We start from the raw sequence: 20,380 nt of genomic DNA, 5'->3' as shown, positions 1-20,380 counted from the left end.
TTTCTGTGATTTTTGTGATATTTTTCTATTCTCGTTTTGTTCTTCATGTATATTGTGTGTAGTAGTGCATTTAGTACTTATCCTGAAGCTCTTGCCATCGACAGGTGGCTGGACTTATTGGTTCTCAGCTGACCACCTTTCTGTGTCCCAAACTCAATGCCATTGTGTTGGTGTAGCATTAGTAGAGGTAAAACTGCAGAGGTGTATGGTCTTAAGCTGGGTAAACACTGGAGATATGTTGGGCCGATATGCCGTTTCGTAACGACATATTGCCTACATCGCTCAGTGTGTACACATGTTTGTGCGCTCCCGCGTCGCTAGCAATCTATCTCTATGAGATAAAACAACACAAGAAAGCGATGATAATGTAGTATGTTAAGCATCGGGAATCCGTTCAATAAAATAATGCATACATTAGAAAAGGTGTTTTAGGCTTGTCTGATATCTTAGGATAGATTCTTCTTTGAAGCTGGAGGAATTTACCTATTTTCCAAATTGATCTCTGGCTGCAGATTTTATGTAATTGCTGCCCAACACCAAATGCATTGTAGTACGGATTAGTTTAACCACTTAACCAACAATTTTTTTTCTCAAAAGCCAGTCAGAAATTGTCGTTTCTTTTTATTTTAATTATTGAATACATTTTGGAATGTATTTTTATAAATAATTATATATCTTATTAAAAAATATATATAGATATGTGTGTGTGTGTGTCCCAATGTGAATAGGCCCACATTGTAAAATCACCTCCCAAAGTGGTTAGAAATCCCGATGGCAGAGCCCTAACTAACCCTCGGCGTCAATGGACACCCACTATATTAGTGCCCCCCTCCCCATGTGTCACTGTATGTATCATTCTTTATTTTTTATATATTCCCCCACCGGGCAAAAAAACTTTTTGTGGGGCAGCATAACCCACCACCCTGTTGCCTAGGTAGCCCCGCTCCCTCACCTTATTGCAGAGCGCAGCAGAGCGTGTAGCATGCTACTCAGAGTGGACTGATTGGGCCCCACTGAGCAGCAAGAAGCAGAGGGGCTGATGATCACACATCAGCCCATCTGTCTGTGCAGAGATCGGTGACCAGAGAGGAACTTCAGTTCCCTTCCGGTCACTCTCCAGCTGGCTCCCGTGAATGACCTGCTCAGAATGCCGATCGCATTTGCAAGGCATTTTGGGGCGCACAGAAAGCATGTGATGTCGGCATTCAGTGACCACCGACGTCACAGCCTGGCCCCTTCTGGAAGATGAAATTATTACAGGTTGAGTCTCCCATATCCAAATATTCCGAAATACAGAATTTTTTTTAGCATGACTGAGATACTGACACCTTTTGCTTTTTGATGGTTAAATGTACACAAACCTTGTTTAAGGCACAAAATTATTAAAAAATTGCATAAAATTACCTTCAGGCTTTGTGTATATGAAACATAAATGAATTTCATGTATGTACACAAACTTTGTTTGAGCCACAAAATTATTAAAAATATTGTATAAAATGACCTGCAGGCTGTGTGTATAAGGTGTATACAAAGCCCTCACCAAATCCTCTCCCGCATACATTTCTGACCTTCTCTCCCTTCACACTCCCGCCCGTCCACTTCGCTCATCTAATGCATGCTGTCTCTTGCTAACTGATTACTTCCTCCCACTCCTGCATCCCAGATTTTGCCCGTGCTGCTCCCTACCTTTGGAATGCTCTCCCTCTCCCTATCAGACTCTCCACCTCTCTACAAATCTTCAAACGGGCTCTCAAGACCCACTACTTCATAAAGGCCTTTCAGCACTCATCCTAACCCACCTCATGCTCTTTACTCCCTATCTTCCCCTTCTGTGTCATGCCTGTCTGTCTGCCCCTCCCCTTAGAATGTAAGCTCTCATGAGCAGGGACCTCTTCCCTCCTGTGCTTCTCTTTACATTTTCTTCTACTTTCTACTCCCCATTAGGGCACCTAACACGGGACTGTCAACTCCCGGAAGTTTATTGTGAGTGCTTTAATCACTATTTCAGCAATGTATATAAGTTGTGTCCTTGTCCTGCACTGTAATGTACTGTAAGTTACTTGTTTCTTGTTCACCTATTAGTTCTATGTACTCTGTAAGGCGCTGCGGAACACTTGTGGCGCCATATAAATAAAGTATAATAATAATAATAATAATAATATATAACACATAAATGCATTCTGTGTTTAGATTTGGGTCCCATTCCCAAGATATCTCATTATGGTATGCAAATATTCCAAACTACAGACTATTCCGATATCCAAAATACCCCTGGTCCCAAACATTTTGGATATGGGAGACTCAACCTGTACTTCTTACAGGGCACCAGAGAGTAGCAGATCTTACGGTTGCATAGGAAGCCCACCTACCTACCTGCCTGCCGTCGCATCCCACCCGATGTAGCCAGGCAAGTGGTTATTGTCTAAAAGGTCAAGATTAGACACTTGAACATAAAATAAGCTGTTTTAAAGCATATCACACATTACTGAACCACTCCTTGGAGGTGTAGAGATCAGGCCACTTTCTTCTTTGTAAAGGTCTTCCCAATTGCAGTCTGGAATGAAAGGCTGTCCAAACAAATGTGAGACTATCCATCCGACCGGTTTTGCTGAGATGTCAGCTTCCTTAGGGATAGGGGTTCTATTTTCAAATTAGAGCCATAAGCCATTTTGGCAATTTAACTTAAAAAAAAGAAAAAAAAAAAAGAAAGTAACCATGAAAGTACACTTGGTCAATATTAAATAATTCAAATTATATATGCATATATTTTTCACTCTGCATAACTTAAATACATACATAAAATTAGAAAGCACTTCCAAAACATTGCGATAAGGCGGTGTGATGAAGAGGCTTTGTTTTTACAGCACACAGTGGTATAATAATATTATTGCACTGCATTGACAGTGTCTACTGAGTTGGATTAATCGCATTGCATGGTGATCACATAGTGACTGCCATTGACCTCCATGACACTTATCATATTGATCCTTCTTGGATGCATCCCAGCCACCGAGAACCTTGTGTACACCCTGTCACTAATGGCAGGCACTTCATGTTTGTTTCAGTATCTAGAGATTTAAGAAGATGGTGGTGTTTCTGCAAATTGTGGCCTCAGATACCTATATTTATAAACTAAATCCCAACTTCTAATCAACACTTTCAGATGACTTTCACCTTAAAGTGTAAATACATTTTCATACACTGCATCCCAGCTGGTTTTCTAATAAAGATGATAAACTCAAGGGAGGATTTTTAATCTAAAATGTTGTCACGTAGCTTAGAACCAAAAGGTATTGAAGTAGGACTTGGAAAATCTCCAGCTAGTTCTCTTCAGAAAAAAACAGCTAATTAACAACATTCTTTAATTATTAGTTTTAGCAATGTGGGAGATGATTTATACCAGCAGGAAAGTATGGGTACTTTTTAACTACCCAAGTGGCTGTTTGTGTGCCAGGTCCTTTCATGAATCAATCCCAGTGTCATGTAGGCATGCCACTTAATGGGAACGCAGGGGTAATGACTGCAAGCAGTAATGCCGTTAGCATTACTGCAAAGCACATCATTCAGCCCCTTAGGCTACCACACTTTGAAATCCTCTAGGTAGTTTCAAAGTCTCTCTTCTTAATTAAATATGCAATTTTTCATGGTAACCAGGTTATTTCTTTTGTGTTGTGCTGTAATACTGTTAGGAATTTCATAGCTCTTATTAAACATTATGCAGCCATTGTGCATTCCATAATTAAAAAAAAAAACCTAGAACAAAGCTTGATTCTCTCTCGTCCTTGTTTAATTTATCAAATGAATTTGGATTTTTTTTTTTCCTTCCGGTTTGGTCCCCAGATGGAGTACGAAGTGCTTTAAAGGGAGAATAATTTAATTGCTCTATAGGGATTGGCTGGTTATAAAGGATTTAGATGCTAGATTAGTAATATCTACAGGGAGTAGTTTAATGCTCTTCATCTAAAAAAATAAAAAAATTGTTTGATTGTTTTGCTCCGTTCCATCAACAGCCTCTTATAAATGTGTTGTTTGTATACCACAAAACTGTTTGACTGGCTTTTTATCAGTTCTCTTAGCAACATGAAACCGATCTATATGTTCAAGGAATATTGAGAAAATCATATAGTGGCTGTCTACCCATCTCATAGCTGCGAAAGGACACTGACAGTAGCTTGTATTAAAATATGACAATTCAAACAGAGAATACATCAAGTCCCTTAATGTGCTCTGAGTTACTCACATAATGAACAAAATAAAAGTTTGTATTCAACCTTTTTTTTACATTTTTTTTGTCCAAGAATAAACAGCTGTTCTTTCTCCTCACTGTTCGCTTTGTGTTAACCTGAGCCCTGAATAAAATTAACCTCCTATGCATTGCTTTTGTTTTAATGTACATTACTCTTTTATTTGGATGATTTGCTATCGTAGACAAACTGTGTCATGTATACAATTATTAATGTGTAGTTGTGTACCATTGGACGTGATAACTTGTTTTATATAATTTCTGTGTAAGTTGGTTACTTTTCTCATGTTGTTATCAGGATTTCACTCCAGGCATGTAAATGGTCACCTAATCGTTACTTTACTGCATTTTAACGAACATTTTGACGTAATGCTCAGGGACATCTTAACACATCATTCATGCTATTTATGATCTGGAATTGAGAACCACTGGTGTAAACAGACCTTTTGTACACTAAAATATCCATAGTATGTTTTACTAAATGTGATCATATAATGTTTGCATTTTGATCAATCCTATTTGGTAGGTATTAACTAATAAAGCCTACAGCAGCAATTTCTTGTTCCTCTGCAGCCACTGAAGCTTTTGTACCTAGCAACCGCAGCTATAGTCTGGGAATGATAACTGCATCTTCTCTGTTGATAGAAGAGATAAGATGTTATTTCTATTATTTACAGCACTAGTTGCTCCAGTTTGGAAGGAATGCTGAAGGTTCCTTCTCCCATGATTTCCCCCCATAACAGACAGTCCACCAGTTTGTCTACTTGATGTTTGCAGCGGTATGACTTTATTCCTACATCATCGATGGTAGAACAGCTATATGGGGACTCTTTTAACTGGGCAAAGGGGCTTAATTATTTGTCAATGTGGTGTCTGTGTTCCTTTTCTACAAATGGGTGTTGCATTACACTAAATGTGGTGGTTATTTTGGTGAAAAGGAGGCTTAGAATAATTAAAAGATGTTGAATGTCCTAAAAAGTTGAGGTTTACTCTTTGCTCACTCATCTTTGTTTTACATTGATGCGTGTTCTGTATGTTTCGTATATTTATGGCGTGGCCAACAGAGTCTGGCAACATTTGTGTCACCTGGAAATATTTCTTCAAGAACCATTGGCTTAGAGAATAAGAATATTTAGTGATCTTTCATTCTAGTATATCCAAAAAGATGCATTGGCTGAGTTGGATTATCCTTTAGAAAGTGCACTAAATTTAGTGGGATTTATTTTCATTTTTGTGAGGCTCTTGACTGTCCCAAATTGCTGTACATCTGCACATTGTGATCCTGGCATTTGTCACTCTACGGCCTGGTGATATCCTGCCAGCTATATTCTATACTTATGATTGACTACATAGAAATGAACTCCATCTATTGTTCTTCTAAAAAGCTGTCTGGGGACTTCCGGTTGTGGTGAGGATGTGGTGAGACGCTTCAGCGCTCAGCTCCGTTACCACCCAGCTTCACACGGCGTGCACGGCTGTTTATCAGCCTCCATCGGAGAACAAACGCTTACCTCACTAAGCGGAGACACTCGTCCGGTGTATGGAAAAATATTTCCCCCCACAGATGCCCAGACGACACCAGACTCAGAAAGCTGAGAAGCTGCGCTCAGAATCCAAGATGGCGGCCGCGCCTGAATCGCTGGCGTCTCAGACGGAGTTGAGCAGTGTTATGTCTCAGTCTGATACTCAGCCTCCCCCAGCACTACTGCCTAATACAGCCACAGTGAGTACTCCAATCACCTATGACACTATGGTGAAAGCCATACAAGACACTATGAAACCCTTAATGCAGGAGCAAACTGCACACTTTACACAGGCAATCAAAGATATTAAGAATCAAGTACAGCAGCTTTCCACCAGAGTGGAATCCTCTGAGTGTAGATTGGGGGAGATTTATCAAGATGTATATACTTTGAAAGGTTCTGTCTCTCAAACTACTAAAATACAAAACCAGATTATTAATAAAATTGATGATCTGGAAAATAGATCCAGGAGAAACAACTTGAGAATACTAGGCCTGCCAGAAACCCTTAAAGGGGCTGAGCTATATTCTTTTCTTCAATCAACACTCCCTGAGTTACTGAAAATCTCTGACTCCTACCCTAAGATCATTGTGGAACGTGCACATAGAGTTGGTCCAATCCGAGATCATTCAAATCCTAGGCCACGGGTAGTGATTTTTCGCTGCTTAAATTATGCACATAAAGATGCACTATGGCTAGCATCTAGGAAAACCAGAAATTTATTGTGGAATGATAGCAGACTCCTCATTTTCCAAGATTTTTCTATTGAAGTTACTAAGGCGCGTAAAGCCTTTTCCCCGGTGTGTACTCGACTTATCAAAATAAGCCGCAAGTTTGCGTTAATGTTCCCTGCACGTTTAAGAATCTACAGTGGTTCCTCGTTTATTGATTTTACAAGAGCTATGGATGCAGAGGCATATTTGGATGAAGAACAGACCGCAGAAGAGGCAAATGAATCCCATAATGACTACTCGTGATCTCCCTACAATCTCGCATGTTATTTCATACCTCACCTCGCTTTTACTTGTGACGACGGTGGCGGATGTCACCTCCATTTTTCTCTCTGGGACTCTAGTCAATTCATGACATCAGACACCGGTTTAGATTATATTGTTATATGGTTATATTAGTATTCTATGTTTCGTTCAAAGCATCTGTCATATGACACAATTTAATAGAATACTTTCTTTATTATGCTCCTACATTTTCAGAACATAATTTGTAATGTTTCTGACATTACCGCTATTGATAATGCTATTTGTCTTCAATGTTCTCTCATAACACTTAATATTCTTATATATTGAGTTTAAAAATGAAGTTGGATGTGGTTTAGGAGCGGATGTCGCAGAGTTTGTTATAACTTAGTTTAATAACTTACTTATTTGCTCTTATACTGGAAGTTATATATATATATCTACATAATTCTAATGTGGTTTCCTCTGTTCGAGACCATATTCTTATCATTTTTCTTTTTCTTTCAAAATTTACATTTTTTTTTTATTATTATGATCACCATTTTGGTAGTTCTGTGTGATAATGATTTTTCTTTTTTTTATAACAGTCATGTACTTCCATGGAAATTAATGTACCGTGAGTTCAATTTAATTATGCCTTGGTATTTTCAATGTCACAAATTAAAGTAGGAACTTTAAATGTAGGAGGCATCCACTCACCTATCAAGAGAAAAAGAATCTTGACATATCTAAATAAATTAAAAATAGATATTATATGCTTACAGGAGACCCATTTGTTAGATATTGAAATTCGTAAACTCGGTATGCTGAGGTGGTCAGTGGTTGCCTCAGCTCCTTACTCGACAAAATCAAGAGGTGTGGTGATTTTAGCACAACGACACCTTAATGTTCAACTACAAAATTCGTACAGTGATCCGTCAGGTAGATTAGTAATTGCCGATATGAAAATAAATGATACCCCCATTGTTTTGTGTAATATCTATGCCCCGAATGTATATGATAAAACTTTTGTGATGTCCCTATTGACAAAACTGTTCCCTTATTCTTCCTCTTCTCTGATTATATGTGGAGATTTTAATGTAGTTTCCTCCGCAAAACTAGATAGAAAATCACAGTCCAGACGTTGCACACAGACACCAAAATTTGGTATTCCGTATATAAATGAACAACTTAACCTTATTGATATATGGCGGGCTAAGCACCCAATTGATAAAGAATACACATGTTTGTCTGCGGCACATGGATCCTTATCCAGATTAGATTATATTTTAGTCTCAGATCATTTATTTACACGGATTAATACGACAGAGATAGAACCCATTTCTATATCGGACCATGCCTTGGTATGGTTTTCGTTGTCTATGGCTGCTGACTTGGGGTCGCATAGACAATGGAGATTTCCGTCATACTTAACACAATCTCTTAAATTTAGAAGTAAAATAGAAACTTTTTGGGAAGAATACAAGATTACTAACTCAACTCACGAATCAGAAGACCCACTTCTGTTCTGGCAGGCCTCCAAATCTGTACTACGAGGAAATATATTATCATACACTGCTTACACAAAAAAAGAATTCTCTAAATCTTACATGGCGGCTCAGAGAGACCTGACAGAGGCCTACCAAAAATACAAAGACACCCCTTCTACCATTCATAAGGCTGACTACCTCCAGAGAAAAACACAGTTTGAAGAAATTCTTAATCAGTTAGGTGATCGATCCTTATTCAATAGAGACTTCCAATTTCACAAATTAGGTAACAAATCAGGACGACTGCTATCCAACTTAATACGGGGCTCGCTTCCTTCCACCACCATCAAACACATAACTAAACCTAATGGTACTATCACTTCAGTTAGCTCACAAATTTTATCAGTCTTCTCCTCATTTTATGAATCTTTATATACCCAAAAATCTTACGATGATAAAAATCAAACTTCTTTTTGGTCCAATATTAATATACCAAAACTACCTGATACTTTGGCAGAAAAATTGCTTTTACCAATCACAGTGGAGGAAATTCAAAATGCCATTAAAGCTTTAAAACCAGGGAAAGCACCTGGGCCTGATGGGCTTACAGGTGATTATTACAAAATTTTAGAACCAAAGATTATAAATATACTTGTTAGTGTGTTTAATATTATATTGAACGATAAAATTATACCTAAATATTTTAATGCTGCTCTGATCAAATTACTTCCTAAACCGGGAAGAGACCCTACTTTACCAGGGTCATATAGACCGATTTCTCTGTTAAATACGGATTACAAATTATTCACTAAAATATTGGCAGAGCGTATTAAAATTTTAATGCCACAACTAATTCATAAAGACCAATCTGGCTTTATTTGGCAACGTCATTCAGTGACTAATATTCGTAAAGTACTGTCTGCAATTCACTACATAAAACTTCATAATCCAGAGACTCCCAGTGTTCTTATTTCACTGGACGCCGAGAAGGCGTTCGACCTAGTATCATGGGTCCACCTATTTGACACAATGACAAGATTTGGCTTCCCTAATGAATTTGTTAATATTCTTAAATCCCTATACTCAAACTCATCTTCCCAAATTCTATGCAATGGATTTTTATCCTCCCCTTTCCCGATTCTTTGTGGAACACGTCAGGGATGTCCATTATCACCACTGCTATTTGCCTTAGCATTAGAACCCCTGGCGGTGGCCTTACGACAATCCAAATTATTCAGTGGTATCAAAATTGGACATTTAGAATTAAAAGTCAGTCTTTTTGCAGATGACATGATGTTACTTATTTCCAACCCATCACAATCCATTCCAAACATTTTAGATATCATTTCTGAGTTCGGGTCTTTCGCTGGTTATAAAATTAATGTTGATAAATCGGAGATTCTTACGGTCTCGGGATGCTCAACCCACAATCCCTTACCCTCACCCCTTTCTATATTCAAACGTGCTAACTCAAAACTGAAATATTTGGGTACCTTTATAACGTCAGACCTGAAACATCTATATACAAGCAATTTCACACCATTACTTAAAAAAATGTTCCATCTCTTAGACCTCTGGAAAAGCCTCCCCCTTTCCCTGTTGGGGCGAATTGCTTTAATAAAAAGTATAATTATCCCTAAAATAACATATATCATACAGATGTTACCCATATCACTTAACAAAACAGACCTTACATCCTGCACTCAAGCATTCACCAAATTTATCTGGCAGGGAAAAAAGGCCAGAATAAATATGAATAAATTATACCTTCCACGAGCAGACGGAGGGTTGGGTTTCCCAAATCTAAAAATTTTCTCGCAGACAATTTTTTTCAGATATATATCAGATTGGCTGCTTGACAGAGATCTATACACTGACATCTCTATAGACAAGGCTATATTAGCCCCTTTCTCACCAGCAGCATTACTACACTCTCCCCGTTCATTAATTCCTCGAGATATACTCCACAATCCTTTGTTTTTCGATACATACAATGCCTGGTTATTTATTTATTAACCGTAAACTTAATAGAAACTTCAGTAGCTCTCATTACACTACATTTTGGGGAAATCCAGCTTTCACACCTGCCTTGGAAAATATCAGATTTTTACAATGGAGAGACAAAGGAATAATGAAAATAAAAGATATTTTTGATCCTGGAGGAAATCTGAGATCTTTTGGTGATCTTCGAATAGCTTTCGATTTACCTCACGCCCAATTTTTTATGTATTTACAGGCCCGACATTTTGCAAACTCCCTTCCTTCGTTAGGGTCTCTTGATGACTCCACAGACATCTTATCTGATTTACTTGTCTTTATTAAAAGTAACACATACCATACCAGACTTCTCTATGGAGACTTACTAGACAGAGATGTGAGGAAGATATGGAGGGTCACCAATGCTAGATGGGCATCAGATATGGCATGCAACCCAGAATCCTTGGATGTATTATCACGATTTGATTCCACCATGAAATACGCCCAATCGGCTCTTCTTCAGGAAGTCCACTTTAAATTTATAAATAGGGCATATATAACACAACAACAACGCAAACACATGGTTCAGGATGAATCTGGAGTCTGTCCTAAATGTCATCATTATCCAGCTACTTATTACCATAACTTTTGGGAATGTCCAAAGATTAGACTATTTTGGAATAAGATTGTGGCATATATTAACGTATTGTTTTCTATTAATGTTCATCCTGATCCTCTGGCACTCCTCTTTGTTATATTCTCGAATTGGGATCTAGGTCCCAATAAACGGGACATTATTCCCCTCCTTACAGTTATATTAACGGTAGCAAAAAAGATTATATTAAAAAAATGGATCTCTAAAAATTCTCCATTTCTTACTCAACTTAAGTCATGGCTATTAAAACTATTATATTTCGATAGGAGATCCACACTGCCTAATATAGAGAAAGGAGTTAAAACTTTCTATAAAAAATGGTCCTATTTTATAGACCAACTAGACAATCATACACAACATTCGATTTTAAAATTGTTTGAAGGTACCGAATGGTATGTAATAAGACAACTTATTAGCTCTTCTTAGGGATTACTGTGGTAGTGTATGCCGCAGTGATGCATTTTCTGGTCACATTAGCTTTTTTCTTTTTTTTTTTTCTGATTTCTGGAATGGTGATATTTTGCCTACTTTATATATCTCTTGTGTTTTATGTTTTATATTTTATTTGTCAAGATAGGATGCCCATATGGATACATGTGACAATTCATACACTCTTGATAAAAATTAAATGTACAATAGATAATAGGAATATGTGACTGTTCTTCTTCTTTTTCTTCTATTATTATTTTAATTCCTACTGTAATGCAAGGAAAAAAAGAAAATTATATATTATATTGTCTGTATAACTATGTCCTGGTCAACCATTAATAAAGAGATTTACAAAAAAAAAAAAAAAAAGCTGTCTGAACTTGACCCCGATCACAAGTAAGTTGAAGGTCACAATTGAATCAGTCCAGAATGCCAATTATATTGTAGATAATCAATACAGTATCTTTGCTTTATAAACATAATAAATATATATAATACTTTTTTTTACAGGTCTTTGTGTAATTACAAACCTCTTAATAAAGGAGCAGGGAACAAACAGTACTATTATGCAGTTAATATGTCTGTCTGAAATCCAAGCTGGCCTGACCCTTGATGGTAGAAGTATGCATGTGTTTGCATTAACATCTAAAGATGTCTACTGAAGGGATCCTCATTCGTATTTTAACTTGCAAGCTGTGTGCGTGTCATTTGCTGTTCTGATGCTTTTCTATAATCCCAATTCACTCTACATTTGGCAATTAGGGTAGACTTAGGGAAGGTAGGCTTTCTGCAGATACCAGTAATGTATTCACAGTCATGACACAGTATGGCTTTTTGTGAACCTCACTCCCTTGGGTCCAATGGACCAATATTATTGGCTTTAAACTACACAGACTGCAGCCAGTGTGTAAATTCATCAGGCTTACAATATTGCTCTTGGGCTGCTGAATAATTTACATTTGGGAGAGCCCGGTCTAGTGCAGGTCACAGAGGTTCGTAGGTTAATAACAGGTTTTAGTTTCTGATGTCGGCTGCTGACTTGATAACATATGAAAGAATACTATCCTGTTGATTAAATTTTGAAATGGATCAATTTTTAATCAGCAAAACATCTGACTCGTTCAATGAGAAAAGCATTGTGGAGAATGAGTCAAGGTTTATTTAGCAGGTTTGTCTATTGTAATATACAAATGACCCTTGTGCATTCTATTAAAAATGAAAAATGTGAGCATATAATCTTTCCACATTTGGATCATCCATGTGAATGTCAAAACCATGGTCATTTTAGATGAGTGCTGATTGTCAAGGTTTAATAGTGTGACTGGCAGCGCGTATTTTGACAATGATCCTAGCAAAATCTATTGTCTGAGAATGGTCGTTATTCATTAAATTAGAGCCTGGTATCTCTATGGAATTGTCAGAGTACCAAGAATTCCAGATTGTGCAGTAATTCTTTATGGTAGTGTTTTACAGACTGGCTGTGTAATCTACACACAGTGCAAACCAGTTAGGATTAATCACTTTTTTATCTGAGTGATAAAGTCTAGCTCTTTTCAGTTGCATGCAATCTGATATTTATCAACAAAGCATTATGTTTGTCTACGTATTTGTGTATGTGTTCAATAACCGCACATAATAGTAGGTTTAGGAGGGTAAGATAGAGCGAGAGCCCTGTAACATTGTAGATTAATAATAAAATGTCCTAAAAGTAGGGTTAGGGTATAATTTTTCGGCAGGACCATCAGATGAAATTAAATCTGCTACTATGGTGGTATTGTGTCAAGCACTGACATGGGTAATGTGGTAGTGAGGGGCATCTTTAGAGAGGAGGGGGCCCGTGTCCATTCCTCGGCCGGGGCCCCCTCCTTTCTTCCCGGCGGCCAGCAGCCGACTGATGCGGCTGGCCGGCCACCAGAGCATTAGTAGACTCTGGGCACTAGAGAGTGCCCGGAGTCTACTGCGCATGCGCAAAACGCCGGAAAATGGCCGCGGTGGCCATTTTTCCGACTTTCTGTACAGCACTGACACCCGGCGCGGGACCCGGGGGCACGTGTGCACCGCACACCCTGCACCCATTATATATACGCCCCTGGTGGTAGTGTGAGTCTTTAATTTTGTTTTAGAAGAAATTTTTTTTTTTTTTTGTAGTCTGTGCCCTCTGTGTGTCTGTTTGTACTCTGCAATGAACTACCCATATCTGCTCTATTCCTCACCTGGATAGTGTCCTTTTCCTGGACAATTCAAGTGTTTCCCTTTTAAAAACCTGCATATTTGTGCACAATTACTTATGTCACTGCAGATTGGCACTGTGATAAGTTAACCTTACTGTTTTACCATATCCAATTAAATTGGATCAGGATGAGCCCACTCAAGATCTGCTGCACGTAACATGATGGTCAAGATCTACTGCACGTAACATGATGGTCAAGATCTACTGCACGTAAAAGTGACAATGCACAAAGGACAGCTCTAGTTTAACACCGCCCTTGAAATATGGCTTTATTATGAGGATAGTTTTTGTGTTTATGCAGCTGCCCCAATTCTAGGTTTGTTCTCACAGGTGGTTGATGTGCCGTTATAAGTACATTGATGTGGACTATTTTTCACATAGGATCTTTTGATGAAGATTGCATTGTCAGTACTTGTACTTGTTTTGGTGACTTTAAACTCTGGGTTGTACTAACAGTGCAGTTCTCTTATTTATCAGTAATCCTTATTTTTAGGCCTGCTACTGCTGAGTTCACTTCCTAACATAGTGCATCCTACTGTGGGCTACTAATGAGTACAAATGCTGATGCTTATAATATTCACTCTATGTCTGGCACAGGGCAGGGTGCCGGACCTAGAAAGGGGCACTCCAGCGCACGTCCACAAAGGGCACTTACGGACATGCTGGGTTGCCTCCAAGCTCTCCTCTCTATGCAAATAGATACCATCAGTGTTCCCGCTAGGCTGTTTTAGCCTGCCCCGCCCGATTTCTGAAGTGCAGAACGCGCCCTGCTCTATTTCTGAAGGGCAGAACGCGCATGCGCCCGGCATCCATTCACTGTGACCGCAGAGCTTGGGGGCTGCCTGGCATGTCCGTTAGTGCCGGGCACGAGCCCAGGAGTGACTCCTCCCCTTTTCGTCAAACAGACACACACGCCCCCTTTTTGGGCGCGCGTGCGCCTTCAGCGTGCGCAAAAGTGCCCTGACTCTGAGACCGGCGCCCTGCCTCCCACCAGACCTAGAGTAAATACTATGCCATGCGCAGTGATCGCTGCACCGCTGTTTTTTCCATGGCGGGATAACACACGCCATGTTTTGGCGGGGTGCCACCAAAAGGGCAGGGCAGATTCTGCCCTTTTCAAATCGGAAAGGAGTGGCGCCCGCTAATACAGCCTAGCTGGAATACTAGCTTACTGTATTTGCTGTCTATTCACATTGTGTTTAGTTGTACTTATAAGGAATACACTAACTGGCCACCTGTTTGTTATTTTAGTTTTTTTTTATTTCATCACTATTCATGTGAATATCCCTGTTAATATCTGGGGTAAATACAGCGCAAGTATATGCATAAATGTATGAATACTGCACTATTTTGGCATGCATACATTACTGACTTGGCATTTAAGATGGGATGTCTGTACCCAGCATACAGATTCAATGACTGTTTAGGCAAATACCACAGACTGAGCACAGGTCATTTTCCTTTCTTCCTGTATAAAGGGAGAGCCAATTTGCCATTTCTGCTAGTATGTGATTTGACGTCATAATGTAGACATTAGGGGGGAGGGGAGGCAGGGAAATGCGACCATATGATGGATTATGTGAATCCTCCTTGACCTCGTCTGGAGCTGCAATATATATCCATAGCCATTGCCTCAGGGATGTATTATGGGGGAAGGCTCAGCATATTCACTTGGACTGTGCTAAGCAATAGTCTGGTCTCCACTGCTGTGATCAGTACATACACAGTAACACATAGACAAAGGGCTGCTTCTATTTACACCTCTCCATTTACCAGCCAGACTCTACCTCTATTCTTTCTCTGCTGTTTGTACTGTGGCACATTGTGCTGTGGATGTCTCAAGTTGACATTGGATTTGGCCTGTCTGACATCTAAAATCATAAGTAGTTCTATGGTAGTTACAGAAGCTGTGATGGACCAGCCAGCCTTCTATTCAACATATTCATCTTGCCATGTCTTGTTAGTGGTCATGTGCATACATGTACCCATAAAGCTTTGTTTCTACTTCAGGGTCCATAGGGTATCCACAGGATACCTTGGGGTATAGGTGTGACGTCAGTCATCAGGCACCATAGAGTTAAGCTTTCAGCCTCCCAGGATGCACTAGGGTCCCCCCTCCGATACCCAGCCCCTGAGCCAAGGCATCTCAGTTTAGTTCGGTGCCCGGAGTCGGAGGCACCTGTTAGAGGGGGGGGCCATGAAGAGCCCCTGAAGTTTTAATTTTGCAGCTGTGGCTGCACATCTGGAAGTACAGCATGGACAGTCAGTTTTGACGTCCATGCTGTCTTCCCTACACCCCCGCCGGTACCAGAACGCCGGTACCGATCCGGGGATGCTGGTAAGCATCTGGGGTCACAGCTAGCGGTGACCCCAGATGTTTAGGACCATGGCCGGACTCAAGGGGGGCAGCAAGGTAGGCAGTGGGGTCCCGCGGTGGGTCCCCGCTGATACATGGTCCAGAAGTCCCCAGGCAGGGGGCTCCCTGGGGACTGGCTGCAGCGTGGAGCCAGGTACTAACCTGCGCTTCCACTACCCCCCTGGGACAGCAGGACCGCGGCAGAGCGGTAGCGCTGCGGGGTCCCAGGGGTTAAATGCATGCCAGGGGAGCGCGCCTTCCCTGTCTCACAGCCGGCACCTCCCCTGCTGCACACAGCCCTCTCTGCAACACGCCGACTGGCCCTGTGGCAGCGCTCCTCCCCCAGGCCAGCCTCCTCTCTGCTCCTCGGCGGCCATCTTCAGAACGCATGGTGAACGCTGCTGGAAGTCTGGACGGAGGCATCGTGGTCTGGGTCCCCCCGCATACCTCTCCTCCGCTGTGGTCAGGTCTGTGTATGCAGCGCTGTGTCCTACCAGACTCTGTGTCTGTGTAGTTGATTTATCAGCGCTGTTAGTGCAGGAATTGAGTTTCTTTGCATTGTATGTGACTGTGCTAGCGCTGCTGCCTGTACTTTCCTTTCTGACTGTCAGCCTTATTACTGTCCCTGTTCTTTCTGCTAAAGCCCTCGCGGTGCGGTGCTGCAGGGTGGTCTCTCGCCTTTAAAAACAAAAAAAATTGGTGAGAGGGGTCACATACTTTCTACCATCATGTCTGAAAGTGATTTTCCTCTCCGGCTGCAGTGTACTACGTGTAAAGTACCTTTAGCGGAGGGGGAGGGTAGCGCGGAGGGCATATGCCGGCAGTGTTTGTTGTTGGCGCGGCCTATTACGGTTACAGCACCGGTACAGGAGCCGCCCTGGGCTTGTTTCGCTCAGGCGCTTACAACCTTAGTGGGCCAGTTAGCTCCGCAGCCCGCGTTTACACAGATGGGTTTGTCCCAGCAATCAGTGGTGTCGTCACCCATGCAGGGTTTACCAAGACAATTGGTGGCACCCCACAGTCTCCCTATTTCCCCACTCCCGGTTTCTCAGGAGCCGGCGTGGGTTAACTCCCTGACGAGTTCTGTACAGCACTTGTCGGATGTGTTGCAAGGGGAGTCTGTGATGCGGCCACATAAACGGCCGGTGGCGTTTCTGTCGGCTCCTTATGAGGATGACGAAGGGACGTCTGATGACGGGGAGATTCTGGATCTTTCCGATCAGGAACCTCTCCGTACTAAGGAAGCGGACGCTAGGTCCAAGGTGTATATTCCTGGACTTATTCGGGCAGTCCGCACAGCCTTGGTGATTGAGGACGAAGTTCCCCCAGCGGCTAAATCCAAATATGCCTTTTTTAAGGATGTGAAGGGTGACGCCACAGTCTTTCCTCTTTCGGGTCATTTGGTGGACCATTTAGAGGAGGCGTGGAAACAGCCTGGCAAGCGATACCAGCCGCAGAGGCGTCTGGCGGTGGCTTATCCGTTCGCTGATAATTATTTTGCTAAGTGAGAATCCCCTCCACAGGTGGATTCTCATGTGACACGTCTTGTCCATAGTGCCACATTACCAATGCCATCCATGTCCTCCCTTAAGGATGCTACGGACCACAAGGTGGAGATCTGCCTGAAGTCCGCTTATTCACTTGCGGGGGGGCAGTGCGGCTGGCTATGGCCATTTGCTGGGTTGCCAGAGCTATGGAGCGCTGGGCGGATACGTTGGAGGCGTCCTTCGATTCCGACTGTCCGGCTGAGCAGGCGGAGTTGATTGGTAATCTCCGTGATTCGGCCACTTATATCAACGAGGCGGCCTTAGACATTAGTACCGTGGCGTCTCGAATTTCTTCGGCAGCGGTGACTGCTCGTCGCACCTTGTGGTTGCGATCCTGGAAGGCGGACGCTGATTCCAAAAAGGGTTTGGAGGCGTTGCCCTTTAACGGAGAAGTTCTCTTCGGTCCAGATCTGGACAAGATTGTAGCCACACTGGCGGCAGCTAAATTGGCATGACTCCCGTCGGCCGCTGTCCCTTCTGGTTCAGGACCATCGTCCTTTCGGTCCTATAGGGCCCAGGGCAGGCCCAAACCACAGTCTTTTCCCCGACAGGCTGGCCCCAAGAAATCGGCCAAGCCCTGGAAGCAGGCCTGGAGTACCAGACGTCCGGCCCCTAAGCCAGATGACAAGCCTGCGGCCTGACGGTCCGGGCCTCCCTTTGGGGGATCCCAAAGTGGGAGGCCGCCTGCTGCAGTTCGCCCGGTGTTGGTCGGTCACCACGACAGACACTTGGTTTCTCGAGGTTGTCTCCCACGGGTATGCCCTCTCCTACCGGCACAGACCCCCGGCTCGATTTTTCACCACGGGTCTACCATCAGACTGGAACAAGGCCACGGAGCTGCGGAAGGTCTTGCACACTATGCTCCAGGCTGGAGTTATAGTGCCTGTTCCATTCTCCCAGAGGGGCCAAGGTTTCTATTCCAATCTCTTTATGGTGCAGAAACCCAATGGGTCGTATCGTCCGATTCTCAACCTCAAGGCTCTCAACAAGTCTTTGCGGGTGCCGAAGTTTCGGATGGAGACCCTACGATCCATCATTCTGGCGCTGGAACCTGGGGACTACATGGTGTCATTGGACATACAGGACGCTTACCTGCATGTCCCTATTCTTTTGCGCCATCAACAGTTCCTCAGGTTTGCAATCCGCGGTGACCACTTTCAGTTTCGGGCATTGCCTTTTGGCCTGGCGACAGCACCGCGTGTGTTCACCAAGGTGATGGCGGTCATGGCGGCTTCTCTGCGGCTGCAGGGAGTCCGCATGTTGCCGTACTTGGACGACCTTCTCTTTGTGGCAGTATCGCCGGAGCTCCTTCTGCGTCACCTGGACCTGACCATTGCCCTACTGCACCGGCACGGCTGGTTGATAAACTGGCAGAAGTCCACTCTAATCCCGTCTCAGCGGATTCTGCACCTCGGAGCCTTATTGGACTCGGGACAGCAAAGGATCTTTGCGACGGGGGAAAAGATCTCTGCCTTACAGTCGAGGGTGCGCAGTTGTCTGCACAGCCGCCGGGTGTCTCTACACTCAGCGATGAGGTTACTGGGCTCCATGGTGTCGGTGTTCGACATGGGACGTCCGTTCTGGGTACCGAATTGGGTCCTGTTGACAACGGATGCCAGTCTTCGGGGCTGGGGAGCAGTTTCGGGTCCACACTTGTTCCAGGGCAGGTGGACTCCGACAGAAGCAGAGCTTCCAATAAATATCTTGGAACTCCGAGCGGTTTTCAATGCACTCCAGCAGGCACATCGGGTTCTCCAGGGTCGCCCAGTGCAGGTCCAGTCGGACAACGCTACCACAGTGGCCTACATAAACCGGCAAGGAGGAACCCGAAGTTGGGCGGCTCTCGTAGAGGTGTCTCGGATCCTGGTGTGGGCGGAGCGCAATTTTTTCCGGCTATATCACCTGTCTTCATACCGGGAGTGCTAAATTGGGAGGCGGACTTTCTCAGTCGCCAGGACGTTCATCTGGTGGAATAGTCCTTGCACCCGGACGTTTTTCAACTGCTGGTGGACAAGTGGGGTCTTCCAGAGATCGACCTCATGGCGTCCCGGCACAACAACAAGTTGCCGGTGTACGGGTCTCGCACAAGAGACGAAAAGGAGTCTCTGGTGGATGCTCTGTCCGTCCGGTGGACGTTCCGGTTCGCTTACCTGTTTCCTCCGGTTTCCCTTCTTCCAGGGTAATCCGGAAATTCAAATAACGCTCCTGTTGATAGCTCCCGCATGGCCCAGATGGCACTGGTTCTCAGACCTTCAGGGTCTGTCCGTGGACAGTCCTCTGCGGTTGCCGCTACGACCGGACCTTCTGTCGCAGGGTCCTTGTCTTCACCCGGACCTGACTCGGCTGTCTTTGACGGCGTGGCTTTTGTTTAGGGGCTCTTTCTTCTTGTAGACCCCCTTTCTTGATTTTTCATGTTAACGAGGAAATAGTTGTACCGGCTTTTAACTCACCTGGCCTTTCAGTGGGTGAGGCCACTTTGGATGTTGTGCGGGCCTTGAGGACTTATGTTGACTGCACTTCTTCGTTTAGGAAGTCGGACGCCTTGTTTGTCCTCTATGGCTTCCGTAATAAGGGTTGGCCTGCTTCAAAGCAAACTTTGGCAGCCTGGATCCGTTTGGCTATTTCTGAGGCTTATCTTCATGAAGGCCTGCCGGTACCTCCTTCTGTGAAGGCTCATTCCACTAGGTCTGTGGGTCCTTCGTGGGCAGCTCGACGTGGTGCCTCTGCAGTCCAGATCTGCAAGGCTGCTACGTGATCCTCTGTCCATATACCTTCGTGAGGTATTACAGGTTTGACACCTTTGCCTCTCAGGATGCTTCCTTCGGGCGGCGGATTCTCCTTTCAGCACAGGAGCGTCCCCACCCTTAAAGGATACTGCTTTGGGACATCCCCAAGGTATCCTGTGGATACCCTATGGACCCTGAAGTAGAAAATATGAGATATGGTAAGAACTTACCTTTGTTATCTCTATTTCTAC

This window comes from Taudactylus pleione, unplaced genomic scaffold, assembly GCF_031769625.1.
Source record: "Taudactylus pleione unplaced genomic scaffold, aTauple2 ptg000479l, whole genome shotgun sequence".
Taxonomy (NCBI): domain Eukaryota; kingdom Metazoa; phylum Chordata; class Amphibia; order Anura; family Myobatrachidae; genus Taudactylus; species Taudactylus pleione.
The sequence above is the reverse complement of the archived record's forward strand: the minus strand, read 5'-3'. Positions refer to the sequence as shown.